Source organism: Protopterus annectens, chromosome 2.part0 (genome assembly GCF_019279795.1).
Source record: "Protopterus annectens isolate FY-2018-M chromosome 2.part0, PAN1.0, whole genome shotgun sequence".
Taxonomy (NCBI): domain Eukaryota; kingdom Metazoa; phylum Chordata; order Ceratodontiformes; family Protopteridae; genus Protopterus; species Protopterus annectens.
The window spans coordinates 92,069,831-92,091,385 of NC_056728.1; the positions used below are offsets into that span (position 1 = coordinate 92,069,831).

The following is a 21,555-nucleotide window of genomic DNA, read 5'->3' on the forward strand; positions in this document are numbered from 1 at the left end:
TATGATAAGTAACATGACTCAGTGTAATTTTTATAGTAAAGCCATTGAACACTACTTCCCCTTTTTAACCCTTCCAAAATAAAATCCAAACTGTGCATGATCAATAAAAGGGTAATCAGTTAGTAAAGGCAAATGAGGTGGTCATGTCCCCTTATATTCCAATGGAAGTACAACCTACACTAGAAACTTTTCATGTTGTATCTATGAAGAAATGATACTAACTGTAAATGTTTACACATGCCAGATATTTCCTTATCGATAATAAAGGAAACTTGCACTCAACAAAATATCAACTACTGAACTAGTCAATTCATATAGTGTGTGGTCTGATGCCATGTAATTATATGTTTAAACATGCATGATGCTAAACAGTTATGTAGCGACTAAGAGATGTAGCACAAACTATCTGGTATTGGTTACTGGCAGCATTTTGTCTGCTATGGTGCATACAGTATAAAGTAAGAATAATTTAAATAAGCATTTTAGTTTTATATTCCACATCACCAGGACTGTATAGTACTCTGTATAATACAGACCTCTTGACACAGTTACTTACATGAGGCAAGGTGCAGTGTTTATGCTCCTGCACCATTTAGTACGACACTGAACTATACTTCCTACTGACGCTGCTTCACATCCATGGCAGCATAAAGCCACACCCACCAACAGTATGCAAAAACAAACAACAGTATAAATCTACGTACACTTCCAACAGTAGCACTCGCCACCAAGTTTAAAGTTGTATGATTCATATCAGTTTGACAGTGCAGATGTTGTTAGCAATGCACTCTCCACTGCCAGCTTGACCGTCTAGCCCCACAGTACTGACCCATTTATTCTCTTTTTCCTTCTAAGGTAATGCTCATGTTGTCACATGGGTGGAGACCTCTATTTTCCAAGGCATTTGCCTTTCGATCACCATGCTACAGCCAGACTAGTGTGATTTGAGTGCCAAGTGCCATGTGACCATCATCCAATCCCTCACAGCTGGTGAAGATTTTTTAAGATATGTTTGCACTAGTGCCATCTTTACACAGGCACAGCTAAACACCTGTGCATATACAGCTAGCATCATGGTCTTTAATAAAGGATACTCATAGAGTGGACTCCCCTGAGCCTCTTAGCAAAAGCAGAATGCAGAAATGATGAATGGTGCAAGCCTTTTAATGTGCTGACCAGGTGGTGCTATACACAAGGCTTTCAGTCAACCCACTGTCAACAGCACACTGCAGTGACTGACAGCACTGCTGTATTTAAATTAAGGTTTACACTTGGTAATAAATGACTTCTACTAAGCACCACTCTGGTTATGACCTGAGTCTGATGGTCTTTATGGTGTAAAACACACCAGATGATGACCTTATCTCAATGTCATCTGGTTCAGCTTCAAGGTCTCTGCTCAGTCCATGGATCCTTCTTTCATGAATTCCGTAGCCATACTGGGTTTTGGCAGTCCTGAATTCCCAAGATATAATTATAGCATGTACTGGTGATTTGGCAAAATCTGTAAAAACTTAACTGAGGTATGGTTAGAGCAGATTTTGGCATGACAGTGCCAGTTTCTGCAAACCAGAAAACATTGCTTCTAAAATGAACTGAACAGTGTCAGTGTGCCTTTTTCAGCTATGTACAGGATTCGTAATTCATTAACTTGAAGCGTGTAAGACCAGTTAAATGTATTAAATGTAAGGTGCTTGATTGTTTTCAGATACTATATTTTAATCAAGATGCTATCCTTTTGTGTGAATATCTGCAGAACAACAGACTTGAACCTATGTGATTCAAAATGATCCAGTATCCATTGTTAAAGTGTAAACCCTAGGCTGAGGCCAGCATTTACTCCTCTGATACTAAATTTCCAGTAACACCACTAAAACCAGAGTCCCGTCTTCACTGGTCTTAAGATATTCATTGGGCATAACAAATGTTTAGGCCTAGGTTGATGGATGGAGACAATTATTTTTTTTTCAGAATCACAGCCAATGTGCAGCTGGCTAGACACTGGTAAGCCTTAAGTACATCATGCAGATAAATTCAGCAAGCTTTAGACATGTCCAATGTTGTTTGCCAGAGAGGATTTACTGTCTGTGTGTCTTAAAATCTGTTAGTCAAAAACTCGGTACTTACGTATTATCGCAACCAGATTTCAAAGTCACCCTAATTTGTAATGTTATCATGAAACTACTTTATCTTGCAGTGAGAAGGGATGTGTAAACTCCAAATTAGTTTTGTATCACATTGGTCCTGAAATTGGAAAAGGAATAACAGAAAAATTCCTCTTCCTGGGTAGCATCCTTTAGCGCCGTAACTGGATGCAAAAGTTTGTTAAGGCATACAGTAGCAGCTTGCCAGTAACAGCAACTATTCAGGCTTGTGATTAGTGTACTTATTTACATTTGCATTTTTAACTCTTTTCTTTTGGTGTGAGTTTATGGAGGGCTGGAGTAAGGCTACATCTGTTTTTCTTCCGTGCACTGATGTCTTCTTTTTAAATTGTACACCAAGCCATGCAATACTTAAGTTTCTTTTCCTTCCTATAACAAGAAAATGCAGAGGAAGGTTTCCTCCAAAGCATTATTGGTTATTCACTTGAACGGTTATTCTTTTTGCTTTTGTATAGGTGTGTAGTTTTTCCAACTTCTCCTTCTCAGCTCCATTTATTTTGTGGCCTTTGCTGTAGTAGTGTACACGACTAGCTGCAGTTACCCATACATAGCCCAATTCTAAGTCTACATTTGGTACAGTGATTTAAGTGGTACCTGTGCTTTAAGGTTTCAGCAGTAGATCACCCCTTATTTGTACTTGAGGAGGAGATGCATAATTCTAAAAATGCATAAGCATAAGAAAAATGGACGTACCTCTCATTTTCTGAGGTTTAAAAAAGGCATTTAACAAACATGCAGAACTTATGCCAGTCCAACTACTCTAAAGAGATACTGGAAAAAATGTAAATGAAACTACTTAAGTTGATAACGTCTGACCACACTACAAAAAAGTAGCTTAAAAAAGGGACACCTCCCCGCACCGCTTCTACCCTAAAAACTATTGCAGTACCATAAGAGAAGACACCCAAGGCCTCGAGTGAGTACGCATCCCACTTTGACAATTCCCTTTAAATGGCATATGACACACCCTGTTAAACTGTCCTTATTTATTTAATTTAACCACGTCTCTTTGCAATTAAATGAAGAACATCTTAAAAACAAGCTACAAATAATATATATGCGAGCATCATCAGCCCATGCATATGTGAATAGATTTATGAAACATTTGTCTCCTGGTTGTAATAATACGTAAGTACCAAAAACTCTTCTGAAATAGTAATCTTTGGAGTTAGTCATCCTGATGAACTGTTAACCTTTCTCTAGCCTGTTAACCCTTCCTAAGTAAGTTCCTATAATTATGTGCGGCTACTCAGAGCTTAAAAAACATTGTTACCTTTTATCATTTATGACTTTGCTAATTTGGAGTTAGTTCTTGAAGCAGCAAATAAATAGCTATGTGTATTTTACAAAGTAGTAGCTTCATAGGTAAGTGCTAGTCTATCTGCCATTGTGGGCCATATTAAGCCTAGCCAGTTTCCCTTTTTGTACTCAAAATAACCTCTCCCATTTGGTTATAGATTGGCCTTACGCATCCCATGGTCAATAATTCTATATTACCCATAATGATAATAATTAGGATCATACTATAGATAATTTAAGGGTCCCTTGCATGGGATAAAGCATTTAGGAACTGCCTCTGACCATAGTAGTACAGGGGGCAGTCCTGGGGTAAAATTTCTGTTCCCACCTACAGGTCTAAGTTGTGCTTGAATATGGACAGGGATGAATTTTGTTGTATGTGGATGAATAGTCTATTCCACAACAGCAGTATCCTCTTTGAGATATACCTGTCCCTCCAAATCATTCTGCTGATGTTGCAGAAGAGGTTTAGATCCCTAAACCAATTATTCTGATGACATTTGACTTGCTGATGTGCAGTAAATCCATCAGTAATGGGTTAGAGGATGTCTTGTATGCCAGATACAGGTCACCTCTTAGCAGTCTATATGATACTGAGTATAGTGACAGGGCTTTAAGTTGGTTCATGTAGGACTTGTTGTTTAGGCCTTGTATCCTTTAGTAAGGTATCTCTGCACACATTCCATTTGTTGCATGTGTCTGGATAAATGCATGCCAAAGGGGGCATTATGTTCAATGATTGGCCTAATGAGGGCTGAGTAAAGGGGTACAGTGACATCCCAAGATCTAGCTACAATCCTTTTGTTTATAAGCTGTGCAGTATTATAGAAGGACTCCCTTACAACAACAGACAAATGCTGGTCAAAAGTTAGGTCACTGTCAACAAAAGTTCCTAATTCCCCAACAACTGGGTCAGCTATTAGGGGTGTATTGTCAGTGTTATAGTTCCCTGGGGTAGATGGCTTCCCTATGGAAACAATAATGCATTGTTTAGCAATTAATTTCAGTCCATGATTATGAAACCACTTATTTGGGACAAACCTTCCTGCAGGATAACTGTAAGCCATTTGGTGATTCACTGATTGGAGGTAACTTCCCCTATTTTGATTACCTGAGTCCTATCTGTGATCCAGTTGGCAATCCAATGGGTGACGTATGGATTTATTTCCAGTTTATTTAGCTTTTCTGAGTGGGGAATCATCTCAAAAGCTTTGGCCTTTATCCTTTGCTTTGGTGACCTTTTAAAAAAATCCATCAAGTTGAGTAAGCATCACCTGCCCTTGACAAATTCAAACTGAGATGGGTCCAATGTCTGGCACTTCTCTATGTCCTGATTGATTAATTCGATGATAAGCCTTTCCATGGCTTTGTGTATGAGGCTGTTCAAACTTCTGGGTTCTGTAATTGCCTGTGTCTGTGGAAGGTCCTCCCTTATGAAGGGAAATGCCTGTAGTTGTTCTCAATTCACTTAGTACAAAACCTGTATGGAGGATGAGACGGAACAGTGTTGTTAGGGGTATGGCCCTTATGCAGGGGAATGCAGTTGTTCTTCATTCACTTGGTACAAAACCTATATGGAGGATGAGATTGAACAGTGTTGATAGAGGTGTGGCTAAATTGTACTTCATACTATTTAAGACACATCCATGGATAGTGACATTACTCAGTGATGCAGTATTTTTAGCTTTTGATAACCCTTTTAGGATGTGGTCTTATGTGACAGCTGGAGGCAAGACAGTTTCAGGTATATCTTGAGAGACATCTGGAGGGCAGACAGGGGTAAAGTTAGAGATAAATTTATCGTACATATCTTCAGCCTCGTGTAGGTAACATTGTTCAGAATGAGCTCAGCATATTGCTGCTTTGTGCTTTTGAGCTTATGAACATAACTAAAAATTGCCTTATGATTGTCTTTGGCCTTGGTAGTTATTTTAGCCTCAGACTTAGCTTTGGTGGATTTTATTAAGCCCCTGGGTTGTTTATTTTAGTGACAAGGGCTCTAACATTCTGGGAATTGCTCTTCTTCTGGTCAACATTCTTTTCCTTTAATTATAAAAATTGCTACTATTATGATTTCATCATGTGGGCTTGTTTCTTGGCTTACCCTGCACTTGTTCCTACACGGTACGGTTTACATGCTGGTTCAGTGTGGTGGTGGCTGTCAAGGACTTCTCCTGGTAGCATACAGAAGACAGTAGATGGCTGTTTTTTCACACTTTACTTTTTATTTATATTGCATATTTATTATTTTATTATTATTATTATTATTATTATTATTGCACATCACATGGAAATTCTAACAATGAATTTACTAGCAATTAATTCTATAGAAAGTTCTGAATATTACTATGTCTGTTACAAACTCTTAGCTTACCACTCAGACTGTGGAAAGACCTCCCGCATGCAGGGAAATTACTGTAGCTGTTCTCCATTCACTTGGCATAAAACCTGTATGGAGGCTGAGATTGAACAATTTTGTTATGGGAGTGGCTAAATCGTGCTTCATCCTATGTTCTAAAAGAAGCACTCGAGAGCTTTCTCTGGATAGAGATCACATTGGTTTCTCTGCTAATTAAAACTGTTGAATGTTTTTGAGCTATTTGTTGAATATATTTCACAGACTAAGAAGAATATTCTAACTCCTGGCACATGGATCCCATAAAAGAACTTCAGTACAATACTAAAGAGAAACTGGCAAAGGGGAAAAAAGATTCCTAATTTTAAAGTCATCAGCAAGCCTCAGACCTGCCAGTGGTTTCAATCACTGTTTGCCTACTGCTGAATAAAACTAACCAGTCTACTGTCATTAAGCATGGCTGCAACATTATTCTCAGATTTTCTCATTCAACATTACTCAGATTTTCTTAGAATAGAAAGGTCAAACTTTATAAATCAAAATGATAGTTGTGTTGCATTCAGTATCTCGTTAACAGTCAGTCATTCTCCTTACAGCCCTGCACTTACAAAGAAGCACATTATTTCCTCTTCACGTGATTTTTATATCATTCTTAGGTACCTGCTTTATCTTATTCAGGATCATGGGAAGTCTAAGCCTATCCTGTCATTCATTGGGTATAAAGCAGAGGACAAATTCAGGACTGGATGCCAGTTCATCACAGAGCTATTCTCTTTGACTAAACAAAATGGAGATGTCATCCTAGATATAACTTCTTACCCAACAAATAAATGAAACTGCTTTTTGACAGATAAGTGCTGCAGCCTGAAATTCAATTCCTTATTCCTAAGTAATATTCCAAATCATATTGTCTTTAAAGAGCAAACCTCTTGCTCATTTAATTAGTTGTAGCTGCTTCTACAGGGAGTTCTGCTGCTTGTTGAGAGCAAACAGGATGAAGTTCTAACTCAATAAACACATCTTGGCAAATGTCAACTCCGCAATCACTGTTTTTCATAATAAGTCACTACTAGTATGGTTTCTAATTGTGTGCCAGCTGTAATTCCTTTCTGTGGGGAGACTACAACCTTCTTTATGTTTGTGCAACTGTGGAGTTGGTACACCTGTAAGTTGGGGGAGAGGCTTACCCCCCCCCCCACATGGGTATAACAGAGGGCCTGCTCCCTACAAAATTGCTTAAATTTAAGTTTTTCATCGGATGATTTCTCGATCAGTTATGCTTGGTGAGTTGACACATCACTTATTTCTAAGTAGACGCACTTTAAGGACCATTGGTAGATCAACACACAATATTTTTACCTCATTTGTTTATGTTTTGATACTGCTCCTATAAATAAGCCTTCTCATTCTCAAAGTCTCCTAGAACTAAGATTAAGTCACGGTAAAAAATCAGGCCACTTATCCATCTCTTGCATACGTACCATAAAGTATCACCCTGAGCAAAAGCACTCCAGATATATCTCTTTGAGCCTCACAACAGCAGTTAACTCAGTTGTCAGGCAGACTGACCCATCATTCTTTTATTTATTTAATTATTTCTTTACAGTTTGTTGACCGGGAACGTCCACTGGGCCAAGAAGATCCCTTTTTCAATGGAGGCTCGGGGACAAAACTCCAAATACATACAACTCTTACTACTGGCAAAGGAGATGGTTACAATGAGTTGTCTTCCAGGTGCCAGGATTTCTGACATTACATGGCCCCTAAGAAACCTAACTCCTGACAAATAATGACTACAACAATGCAAGTAGCTGTACATGGTGGAGTAAACAACATAAAATGTAAAAACCCTAAGGGATGAGAGGCGTGTCTGAACTTTTCATGCATGTCACAAATGCACATAAGAAAATGGCCCTGAGTGGAATCATTCCTTTAAGTCAAATGATGCCTAGATATAAAGAAACAATTGATATTAATATTTGGTAAATAGCTGGCACCATTCCAGGGGGAACTTTTAAGTGTCAGCGTGGGACAGGATGCTTGACAGTTCATTATGCTTTGCTAAAGGTGGCCTGCACTTCTCTTTCACAGGCTTCCTCATATTGGCTAAAGTCTTTACTGACTCCTTAGTGCCTTGTTTAGGCAGAGTCCAGCTGATGGACATTCCATTTTAACCAAGATGTCAGTCTTGAAATGCCATCACTTTGGGCCAGCTCTTCTCCATGCCAGAAGTCAAAACAGTAAACTGCCTGATCTTGAGGCATGCCTGCATTTGGGAAATCATCCATGTCTGTGTAGTAACTGACATTTGGTTTAAATGTAAAGAAAGTACTATCTCTGTACATGGGTTTTGGACTTTTTATGTCTTCAAAGTTTATAGTAACTGTGGTGGAGTCTCCATATTTATAAAAAATACATCACCTCTAGGCAGATCCCTAGCGACCCACAAACTGAATTACAGATCACTGTAGATATGATTAATTATCAGTTAATAGCTTGTTACAGAACACCTTATTTGTCCCTTGATGACCAAATAAGATTCCTCCGTGTTCTAAATAATCTCTTTATTAGGAAAAATTCCATTATTTTAAGTGACCTTGCCCTTCAATAAACTGAGGCACCTGTTACCTCCAAGGTAGGATATGCCCCAAAATTCCTAGACTATAAACTAAAACTCCCTTGTATGGTTGGTAAAAAGATCTGATGGAGGACAGGACATTCTTGACCCAGTTCTTACAAATATGGCAGCCTATTGCACTGCTGCTCTGGCTTTTCCGTTCCCCAGTGGCATCTGACCAGAAACTTGTGACTTTCTCCTTTAAACTCCCAAAGGTCACTACACAGAGCCAATTGAATTCAATGACAACAAAAGGACAAACCTCAACCACTTATGACTGCAACTCCCCCTGGCCTTGATAAAACATCAAGTTTCACTAAGGAATTCTACACCCATTTAGGAAAATGCATAGTGCTAGCAATCCCTGCTAGAACCAAGTATAACGAAACATTCAAATATAAACCACCCTGGTGGTCCGTCACCATAAATAAATTCTACAATAAAAGAAAGAAACTTGTTAAATTGTACAGCAAATCCAAAATTCCTGTACTAAAGGAAAATATTTACATTGCAAAAAATTTTAAAAGCACTATCAGGTCCATAAAAGGAGCCCACAAATAGGATGGCTTCTGAAGTGAAATATAATTATAAATCCTTCTTTAGTTATGCTAGAAAACTAAGAAACCATACTTTACATTTCTCTGAAGTAATTCATAATGACTTGCTATTCTGCCCCAAAAGACATTGCCAATATCCTTGCAGACAAATGTACTGCCAGTTTCACACCCAAGACTTGTATCGAAAGCCCTAAAATATCTGAATCCCATATTCCCCCAATTAATAAGATCGCTGAAAGTGTTAACCAAGATGGAAAGTACTCCTTCCATGGGTCATGACAATACACCTGGTTGTTTAATTAATAGTTTTAAATATGTTCTTGCAGACTCACTCCTTAAACTATTTTACCTAAGTTTATCTGCTGGATTTAACCCTGATGAGTGGCATATTGCAGTGGTGATACCCCAACATCAGGGTAGTCCTACAGCTGATACAGATAATTAAAGAACTATCAGTCTTACAACCTTCATCTGTGCATCCATGGAATTTATTATAACTGAGCACATAAATTATGATATCAAGAGTATTATCAGACTTAACCCCCAGGACAGGATGAGTTTGTGAAGAGTAGACACTGTCTCCTGAATCTGATAAACTTATTTATTTATATTTATTTACTGACATTTGTTAACCGGGTTTGTCCAGTTGGCCTTGTGGCCCATTTTCAGTGGAGACCTGAGGAGGAAAGCTCCAACACATAAAGAAATTACAGAAATTTAAATTTTAGAATCAAAAATGTAACAGAAGTCTGTTATAGAAGAAAGTTAAAAAATAGAATAGCAATGCATGCACTTTAGAATCAAAAATGCAACATAAGTCTGTTATACAAGAAAGTTAAAAAATAGAATAGCAATGCATGCACATAATTTTTTTACAGTGAAACACATATATTTACATATATACAAGAAGAATTTTGACCAACAGTTTTGATGTAGTTTCTTTAGTAGGAATCCAAAATAATGGAGTGTTTAGATGAGAGGGAAGGGAGTAAGAAATGTATAATGGAGGGGCACTAGGTTGGGGCTTCACAAGGGCAAGTTTTGAAGTTAATTAGATGAGGTTTGAGTTTTTCTTTAAAGTGAGATGGGTGGATGATGGAACGTATATCTATTGGAAGTTTGTTCCAAGCTTGGGAACGGCGTGTTTATATAGGAGTTTGCCTGCAGTTTTTTTTAGGTTGGTAGATGTGCAGTAGTTGCTGGTTAGAGATGCGTATAGTCCGAGGTGGAGTATAAATAGAGACAAAGGAAGAGAACTTCCTCAAGAGAGTTGCTGAGGCTGTAGACAGTGACCATTTGGTATAAGTGGCACATCTTGACCTGACCAAGGCCATCAGTACCATTCTCTATGATGGCATTATACAGAAGCTGAAGGCTTTAACAATCAACCCATATGTAGTAAGATGAATAGTAAGCAGTCATTCCAAGGGGATCCAGTACCTGACAGCCTGGGATGACATGATCGACAAACCATGATGCTTTGCCAGAGATGACCTACATCTGTCTCCCTTGGGCTTCAGGCTCCTGGCAAACGCTCTTGCCTCCCCCATAATAACTTTTTAGGCAATGCCATGAGGTCAAAACTACGAACATGAAAATTTCACCAAAACATAAATTAAAGGTCATGCTGCTAAATGCTAGGAGTCTAAACATGAAACTACATTCATTGCAAGCATTCTTAACCCTGGAAGAAGCTAAAATTTGTGCAGTCACAGAAACCTGGTTCAAAGCTGCGGAGAGCACCCCAGCCATACCAGCTTACTCATCCTATCATTCATTTATTCAGACCCCAAACCATGGGCAGCAAAACAAAAGGATGTGGAGTTGCAATATATATAAAAGACATACACACCTCTAGGCTGGTGAAACAGTATAATGCACAGGAAACACGCTAGGTGCAGTTAACAATTGACAAGGCCCCTATTCAAATCATAGCTAGCTATAGGCCTCCAACTTTGACTCAAGATGCCACTCCACCTATCTGGACCTCTTCGAATCTATTGAGATTCAACCCTTTACCCTGATCCTGGGAGACTTTAACTATCCAACCACAGACTGGAAGAAATACCCATGCCAAAACACAAATGACCACAGATTCCTTGATTTTGTCAATGCAAATTCTTTGGACCAGTTGGTTGACACCCCCTACAAGAGGTGAAAACATCTTGGACTTGGTATTAACCAACATGAGTAACCACTGCAGCATCCCTACAGTGTCATTATCTGTGGTAAGATCCGACCACAAAGCGCTCACTTTCAAAGTCACCATCTCCCTAACCCCTTCCTAGATAGGGTCAAACAAAAAACTTCTCCAAAGCTGATTACAACCTCCTGAGGGAAGGTATGAACAGCTTCACAGCCCCCTCTCCCTCCATAGGAACTGGCACATATGTCCAAACCTACACCAAAGTACTATATGAGCATTTATATAGCTGCATAGAATCAGGAATACCAGACAGGACAAAATCCTCCTCCTCAAGGAAGAGTAAACCTGTCTGGTGGACATCTGTGATAAATAAACTATGTAATAAAAGGAAAAAATTGCTGTCCAGGATCATGAAGGAGCAGGTGCCTAATTGGAAGCAATCTCTCCTTAGCCTGAACAAGCAAACACGAGCACTAGTGAAATCCTCCAAAGCAAACTTCGAGTCCAAAACTGGCCACATCTACTAAAGACAATCATAAGGCCTTCTTCACATATGTCCGCAATCTCAAGGGAAGCACCCAGATCTGCTCAGAACTGGTGGTCAAGGACACCACGTACACAAACGCTGTAGATGTAGCCAACCTGCTAGCAGACAGGTTCAGTGAAATCTTCACTCCTCTGTCCCCCCATCAGTAAAACAGGACATCCCCAGTACCTGCCCATCTCCCTTTATCTCTATGGAGCAAGTCATCACTGCCCTCTCTAAAGCAAAAAATACATCCTCCATGGGACCCAGTACCATCCCAGGCTGCATCCTACATGAACTCTGGCAGGAACTTGGAGCACCATTAGGCACCCTGTTCAACCAAAGCCTGAGTACCAGCTTCATCCCAGCCGAGTGGAGGATAGCTACTGTCATACCTTTGCACAAAAGTGGAGCATCCACTGATCCAGGAAATTAAAGACCCATCAGCCTAACTAGCCTGATCTGCAAGGCCATGGAGCAGATTATCATGGACCTCATTAACAAGGACATTGGCAACCTCCAGGCACTTGATCCCACACAGTTTAGTTTTGTCAAGGGGAGGTTACACCTGTTAAATTTGGTTGACTTTTTTGAGATCATCACCAAAGCCATAGATTAGGGGAAGACCATGCACACCACCTACCTTGACCTGGCCAAAGCCTTCAATACTATTCCCCACTCGAGTATTATAGATAAACTCTCTCAACTAGGCATCAATCCATATGTTACCAGATGGGTAGGAAATTAGCTCACTGATAGAGCCCACCGAGTCAAAATAGGGGAAGCCACCTCAAGTACTAGACCCATAGCAAGCAGTGTACTCCAGGGATCAATCTTGGGGCCTCTGCTGCTTGGGACAGACCAGTTATTGAGTAGAATGTCCTCTTCAGCATGTATTTCATTAAACATATCAAGCAATTAGAAAGTCCTCAAATGTTCCTAACAAAAAAAAAAATTGCAGACCTAAAGGCTGGAAGTTCTATTCCTTTATTCGGTGTCTTATAGGTTCATAGGTGTATACTAGGCTAACGACCACTTGGGCCCTTAAAAGCCTAGCCATAAAACCCAAATGTGACCCACAAATTTGATTTATATTTGATTTATAGGGGGTGATTTACTGACTGCAACTGTCCATTAGAAACATAGGAGCCAGACCAGCAAAATGTAGGTGTTTTAATGTAGTAGTTCTGATGCCATTTGTTTTGTGGATGTGCGAAAGATTAATCAAAACCGAGTTCAGAGATGCCTTGTATTCCATGTAAAGATCACCTCTCAGAAATCTGTATGATACCGAGTAAAGAGAGAGGGCCTTGAGGTAATCAGCACAGGACATTGTGTTTACTCCCTTTATTCTTTTTGTAAGGAACCTTTGTGGATGTTCCAGTTGCTGCATATGTCTGGTCAGGTACATACTGAAGGGGGCATTATACTCTTTGATGGGCCTGATGAGAGCCGAGTACAATGGTATGATAATCTCTCTGGACCTAGATGCTATGGCCTTGTTTATAAGCTAAGCAACACAGAAGAATGTTCTTACTACCTTGGACATATGTTGGTTGAAGGCTAGGTTACTATCCACATGAGTTTCCAGATCCCTGACTAGTGAATCAACTTTTAAGGGTGTTTTATTGATGAAGTAGTTATATGGGGGCAGACTTCCCAAAAGGTATTATAATGCATTTTTTGGTATTGAGTTTTAAGCCATGGCTATTACACTAAGTGCTTGTCTGTATTAGACCTTCCTGAAGGGTGTTCTCTTCTTAGGGAGGATTCAATGATTGCTCCCAGTTTACAATCATTTGTGAACTTGGTTAGCCAGAGGCCTTTGACATTGGCTTTGCCATCTCAGAAGTAGATGCCAAAGAGGAGTGGGCCTAGTACAAAGCCTTGGGGGGACTCCACTGGTGACTGACCTCTTTGTGGATTCTAACCTTCTGGGTGGTATCAGTGATCCAGCTGGCCATTCAGCATGTTATAAATGGGTTTATACTTAGTTTTGTAAGTTTGTTAACAATGCCCGATTGGGGTATTGTATCAAATGCCTTAGCCAGATCTAGGTAGGCAGTATGCACCATTTTCCCCTCATCCATTGCGCTAGTGACCTTTTCAAAGAAGTCCACCAGATTCAATAAACGTGACCTTCCTTTGAAAAAGCCAAACTGGGACTGATCCACTGTCTGAAGTCTCCTATGCCCTTGATAATTTCCATAATTCTTTCCATGTCTTTGCAAATAAGCCTATTTTAAGACTATAGTTGAATAATGATTCTAGGGGTCCTAGTAAGTCATATTTTAGACTATTCAGGAGGCATCCTGGGATGCTACTGGGACTCACTGAGGCTGTGTTCTTGGCTTTAGTGAGTGCAGCCAGTACATGCTGCATAGTTATAGTTGGAGGGGTTATGTTTGAGGGTATTAGTGGGGAAGGGGGATGGTTTGGAATGAGAGGGGGTAAAACTGGAACTGAATTTGTCTGCTAACAAGTTCGCTATATCGACAGGCTTGATGAATGTGGCACAAGTAGCCACCAGCTCAGTGCATTGCTGTGTGCTGCTTGAGGTTTCATATGGTTATCTTTCACCTGGGAGGATAACTTAACCTTAAAGTTGGCTTTGCTTGACCAAATTGGCCATCTTAGTTGGCTATTTCCTTAGATGAGAGAGATTTTTGTCTAAGTAAATAGGCAGCTAAGAGAGCTAATCAGGTTAAACAAAGAAGCCATCTTAATTGTCTGTTTACTTAGATGAGAAAGTTTTTATATGTATGAGAATTGCCCTTCCTGATTTTTGCCATATTTTTTTCCTTTGTTGTATGCTCTGTTTAACTTCAGATGCCACCAGGGTGGTTTGTTTCTGGGGCTAGTCCTGGGCTTACTTCTGGTAGGTACAGCAGCATGGTTGTACTGAATTTTGAAGAGCAATTCAGCATAGGCAGGTATGTTCTTGGGGTTTAGAGGGGCATTTTCTATTTTAAAATGCCATCACTTAATAAAAGGTAATTTGCCTTGGAATAGTTCCTATTGCTGTTTTGTTAATGGGATAATGGAGTTGATTTTGATTTCAAAGGAGATACTTGTGAACACAGTAAGTTGGGGCCTCTAGTAGGCATATTCCCTAATTTGTTAAGGGTGTTTGTATTTATGAAGTCCATGAATCTCTGTGACTGTAGATTTGAGGCTGTGTAGGATTGCCAATCTATAGTGGGAAAATGAAAGTCTGTTGAGCAGGGTGTTAGGTTGGATGGCTGTGTCTCCAGTAGGTCCAAGTATGCATTGTGAGCTTTTTGGGACATGGAGAGTGACCTACAGCTGGCTCAGCTATTGTATGAGATTTTGTCTATGGTCATCTGTATGTGGAAAAGCTCTAGCACATTATCCTGTTTTGACCACCCTAGAAGTATGCTTATTATTGATGTAAATTGACACACCTACACTTTTAGCTCTTGTTTGTGCAGTAACTGGTCTAAAAGTGTGGAAGACAGTGAAAACTTACACAGCTTGGGTAATGTCTGCTGCTTTAAATTATGTCTTGGTAACTGCACAAATATCTATATTCTCGAGTGTGAGTCTTGGAGTGAATGCAGCCCTTTGAGGTAGTGCTCTGTTACATTTTTCATATGATTAGAGACCCAGTTGTAGTGGACTTCCTGTATTTACTTAAGTCCAGTGGCTCCAACATCATTAGAACAAGGGACCCAAATCTTCACCAGTAGATAAATAAAACACAGTAGAGGGATGGGTTTATAACCCAGCAGCTCCTTAACGTCTGGAATAATGGTCCCCTGCATGTTAAGCAGTGCAGTACACTGTCCTTTAAACATAACCTAGATGATTGCATGGCTTTTCACAAATTTACTCCGGGATTGACTGGTACGGCCCTTCTGGAGAGATTAGGCACAGCTTGATGGAAGGTACTAGCAAGATGTAAATGGTCATATGACTCAGCAGCCTTGGAATGTCTATGAATCTTTTTCTCTAAGCTTCTGTGCCTTCCTCCTTCTTTGTCTTCCCTGCTTCTTTCCAATTCAAGCTTACATTGCTTTCAAGTTCTCAATTTCTTATCTTACCTGATTTTTAATGTAACCATTTGAAATGTTGAGACATGCTAGAGTTAGTCCCGAAATGCAGAGAATGAATGGCAGCGGGAATGGACTTACATATACTAACTCCAAGATGCCATTTTTTCAGATTATTTCCTTTTCTCCAAGGTATGGGGATCTCTGAATTGGTATATATAAGTTCAGGGGTGTGGGGGGCCTGCAAAAAAGAAGGTTTTAGGAGAAGAGCGATTTTCAGGATTTTCTCTTCTCTTGTGTTTTCAGTCTTTTTTCCAGCTTTTTGGCACTTGGGATTTCAAATGCTGACATTTCAGTAGGGAACCATTTTTTAAACCTCCATACCATAAGTATTCTGTAAATATGTGTGAATGTTGTACAAATTGTATTTAAATGCATATCTTAACACTATATTTCTTTAAAAAATGTTAATCTAGTCTGTCTACTCAGTTTATGTCTTGTCACTTCTGTTATGTGTAACTCTGGGCTGAATCTGAAAATTGTCCATCTGAATTAGTGTTCTATACTGATTAAATAACTAACTAAAATGTTCTGGCTTTGCACATAATTAAATGGTTGATTACACTAAGACATCTTGTGTTCTGTAACATTTTGTAGCAGTCCCACCCTTCCTCAACATTTTCATTGCTACACATTCTATAAAAATTGAAGTAAACTTCCTAGGCACAAACTAGTATTGTTTGACTTGATTACTTTTAGAACTTCTTGTGATTTACTTTTGTTTTTGACTATTTTGTTTTCTCTACCTGTTCTTGACTTTGGGTACTTTTTACCTTGTGCACAGATAATGCTGAAATGGACTCTGACACTAGTGTACCTGATTTTGAAATATAGAAATAAATGGATAAATACCTCTTGCCTGCTAATTCTGGAATTAATCAGCTCTTTATGGAAACTGCTCAGTCCGTAGACAGATTCCTAAAAGGAATACGAATAAAATTGTTGAATAACTGACAACCTAAGCTGTAGTGAGAACATTTTCTGTTTTGAACATCATCCAAGAACTGATTTTACTAGTGAGGTTATTAATTTAAACTTAATAAAAAGTAAACGAGGGCAGTCCCCTGAAGAAAAATGTGGAATGAGATTTCAGAGTCTAGCAATGATTTCATCAGTTTTATTAACTATTAATTTTGCATACTTGTTAACCTGACATTTATATTTATTAACTGAAAACATCTGCTCACAATATTCCATATGCTAAATTAAGATCTTATCCTTTGTGATGCTACATCTGCTCTTTGTAATAGTTATACCTCAAATGAGGAGTGCCCAAAGGAAATGAAATACTGCAAGTACATCCTGAGCAAACTTTTAGAGCATTTAGTAGGGCATATAAACTGTTAATCTGATGCTAATTGTAATGTGACAAGTATGTGCAGTAAAAATAAGTTCTGTGTGGAGAAAAAAAGAAAAGAAAAGATGAAGCAGTACAAGCAAATAAAAATTCTCTTGGCCTTCAGGTACTCAGATGAGCAAATTCAGTATTTAAATGTCAATTCCTGGTTGTCAGTCTTCAGTGTCACACACACACGCACAGAAAAACACACACACATATATATATATATATATATATATATATATATATATATATATATATATATATATATATGGATCTACTTTTCTTTGTCGAAATTTCATTATTTCGAAAAAGAAAAGTAGAAGCCCACTTATGTGAAAGTGCACTTAAACGAAAGTGCACTTTCGCGAATATCGGTTCAACGAACCAGTAAATAACAAAAAGGAAAGACAAAAAACACTGTTTTGCAGGGGGGCAACCTCCCCTGCACCCCTCCTGTGGGGGGCTGCACCCCCTACACCCCCACTGCTTAAATATACTAACTCCGAGATCGCACTACAGTGGAGAAACAGGTAAATTCCCTTTTCCCCTGTGTAGTGTGCTTTGGCGCTGCAGTGTTTCCTGTTTTGTTTCTTTACTGGTTCGTTGGACCAATATTCGCGAAAGTACACTTTCGTTTAAGTGCACTTTGCGTAAGTGGGCTTCTACCTTTCTTTTTCAAAATAATGAAATTTCGACAAAGAAAAAGACCTATATATATATATATATATATACACACACACACACACACACACACACACACACACACACACGTATATATATCACATATGCACAACAGAAACATGTACACACTTAATAGGTTCACAGGTTCATAAGTATTTACTAGGCTAATGACCACAATGGTGTTTTTAAGCCTAGCATCATCGTCATCAGCCCATTTTTCTACATGGGGTCAGGTTATTGTATTAGCTGTCACCAACTCTCTCGATTCAGTGCCACATTCCTGCCTTCTTCAACACTCATGCCTGACTGTCACAGATCTTCTTTCACACAATCCATCCACTTATTTGCTGGATGTCCTTGCTTCCTCTTACCTTTCTCTTGTCTGTCCCAAATCTTCCTCGCCAAATTGTCTTCTGCTTTTCTACACATGCCCAAATCACTGTAATCTGTTCTGTTTGATCTTTTCTGCAATTGGAGCTACTTTGCCTTCTGCTCTTATGTCCTCATTTCTTCATCTGTTCCACAGTGTGCATCCTATCACCTTTCTCAGGCACTTCTTTTCCATCACCTCTAGCTTCTTCAACTGTTCTGCCTTTACTGCCCAGGTTTCTGTACCATACAGTAGTACTGGTCGCACCACTGTCTTGTACACCTTACTTTTCAGCTTCTTTGGCATTCTTCTGTCATAGACTATACCTGATACTCTATGCCAGTTGGCTGCAGCCCCTCTGATTCTAGCTTTGACCTCTTCATTCAGACTACCCTTCTTTTCAACCACCCCTCCCAGATACTTGAAGCTGTTTACCTGTTACACTATCTTCCCATCTATCTCTATTCTCAGCTTCTTCTGATTTCCCCAATTTGCTGATATTACCGCCATCTTATCTGTGCTTAGTTTCATCCTATGTGCATTCAGATTTGCATTCCATTCTCCTTTCCTTTGCTGAAGTTCTAGCTCAGAGTCTACCTGAACTGCCACATCGTCTGCATAAAGCAGCTTTGTTGATCCGTCCCCTCCAACCTGTTTGCTAATGTAGTCCATTATCAGTATGAACAGCAGTGGGCTCAGAGCTGAACCCTGATGTACACCCTCTCCCACTGGGAACCCCCTCTGTGAGGCCAAACACTGTTCGTACTTGAGTCACTGGGTCCTTGTACATAGCCTGCATTAATTCTAGCAATGTTTCTGGGACTTCAAACCACTGCAGTACTGCCCAGATCAGCTTTCTTGGGACCTTGTCATATGCTTTCTCCATGTCTAGGAATGTCCAGTTGGACTCTTCTGCTCATCTCAAACTTCTTCTGAAGTATCTGTCTCAATGCAAACATCAGGTCAATTGTGCTGCATCCTGATCTGAATCCAAACTGCTCATCTCCCGTCTTACATTCTACTATTCTGTGTATCTGTTTATCAGTCACCCTCTCCAGAACTTTCATGCAATGTGATAGGAGTTTGATGCCTCTGTACTGCTCACAGTTGTGGATGTCCCTTTTGTTCTTATACACTGGTACAAGTATGCTTATTCTCCAGTCATCTGAGATGCACTTTTCTCTCCACACTGCCATTAGTACCCCCAGGAGCCATTTTTCCCCTATCTCACCCAGCATCTTTATCATATCTGCTGTGACCTCATCTGAGCCTGCTGCTTTCCCTGACTTCATCTTCCTTAGTGCTGTTCTTACTTCTTCTAGGGGTGGGTTCCTCTTCTTCTCTCATCGTAGGCTGTTTCTGTGGGGTTTTCTTTATTCAGAAGCTGCTGGAAATACTCCTTCCATCTGCCTTTGATGTCCTCTGGGATGGTGAGCAGGTTGTTTCTGGCATCCCTTATGAAGGATGTCTGACTATCTTCTTGTAGGTTCATAGGTTCATAGGTTGGTAGTAGGCTATCGGCCCTAGGGCCTATGCAAGCCTAGCCATAACAATTCCCTGGATATTTCTTCCCACATTATTTACTTCTCTAGGCCCCTGTCTAGCAGGGCGACTTACATGATCCCCAGGGTGAATTTCCTATCTCCCATCCAATCATCGAGATTTCTTTTGAAGAGGGCCAATGAGGCACTCTGCTTGACATGTATGGGCAGTCTATTCCAAAGTATGGGGAGTCTCTGGGTCAGGAACCTATCCCTCCAGCATGTTTTGTTCTTTGTGATGACAAGGTTTAGATCCCTGGAGCGTGTGGCTCTGAGGGATTGGGATTTCTTTACGTGGAGCATGTCCAACAGCTCAGGGTTTGACATGGCCTTGTATGTTAAGCAGAGATCACCTCTGAGTAGATGATATGCCACAGAGTATAGCTGGAGTTTTTTTAGACGGTCAGCATATGGCATCTGCTTTAGGCCTGTGATTCTTTTAGTGAGGTATTTCTGCGGCCTTTCCAGCTGTTGCAGATGTCTTGTGAGGTACATACCAAATGGGGCATTATACTCTATAATGGGTCTAATGAGGGATGAGTACAGTGGGACAATGACCTCCTTTTTTCTGGATGAAAAGCCTTTAGTGATGAGGTGTGCCACATAGAAGGATTTCCTGACTGTTGTGGCGATGTGGTTATCGGAAGTGAGACCACTGTCCACCTGTGTCCCTAAGTCTGTCATCACACTTTCGATGTTTAGTGTCCTGCCACCTATGTGGTAATTCATGGGTACATGTTTTTTTCCAAAGGGGATAACTATACATTTCTTGGTATTAAGCTTGAGCCCATGGCTCTGGCACCAGGCATCTGTTTCTGTAAGGCCCTTTTGTAGAATATCCACATCATTTGGTGATTCAGTAATGACTCCCAGTTTGCAGTCATCTGCAAACTTTGTTAGCCAGAGTCCCTTAGTGCTGGCCTGTACTTCAGAGAAGTAGATGCCAAACAAGAGTGGTCCCAGGACCGAACCCTGAGGTACTCCACTTGTCACTTGTCTGGAGCTGGATTTGGAGTTGGCTACTTTTACAGTCTGGGTTCTGTCAGTAAGCCAGTTGGCAACCCATCGAGTGACGTAGGGATTTATGCCCAGCTTGGTAAGTTTATCTATGATTCCAGAGTAGGGGATGGTGTAAAAGGCCTTGGTGAGGTCCAGATAGGCTGTGTGGACCGCCTTACCCTCGTCCACAGCTCTGGAGACTGATTCGAAGAAGTCAATCAGATTCAGGAGACCAGATCGTTCCTTCACAAACCCAAACTGGGTGGGGTCCAGTGTTTGAAGGTTGCATATGTCTTTGTTTATAAGTTCCATGATAATGCGTTCCATGCCCTTGCAGATCAGGCTTGTCAGACTGATGGGACAGTAGTTCCCGGGATCCAAGGTGGATCCTCCCTTGTGGAGCGGGATAACTGTAGCTGTGCACCACTCAGTTGGCATGAAGCCTGAGGTGAAGCTATGATTAAATATGACACTTAGGTGAGGTGCCAGTTCATTTTGTAGTTCATGTAGTACACAGCATGGGATGTCATCTGGTCCCATGGATGCTGTATTCTTAGCTTTGGAGAGTGCGGTTTCTACCTGTGTGGCTGTGATTATCGGAATTTGGCAATCTTTTGGTATTGAGATGGGCCCTTTAGGGGGTGAGAGGGTGGTGAAGTTGGCACTAAATTGATCTGCTAGGATATTGGCAATAACCTTGGGATCAGTATATTTAATGCCATTCTGTTATAACTCAGAGCAGATCTGAGCATTGCCATTTAGATTCTTGACATAACTATAGAATGCCTTGTGGTTGTCTTTGGAATCTTTGGCAATTTTATTTTCGTAACTAGCTTTTGAGGATTTTATGAGAGATCTCAGCTTCTTACTGAGGCTGGTGAGG

At 40.1% G+C, this 21,555-nt stretch overlaps 1 protein-coding gene across 3 annotated transcripts in view; it reads left to right on the forward strand.

The window, feature by feature from the left end:
* Window positions 1–21,555, forward strand: part of LOC122792977 (spermine oxidase-like) — a 497,014-nt gene that overhangs the window by 61,184 nt on the left and 414,275 nt on the right. The gene's annotated exons all lie outside the window — the stretch shown is intronic.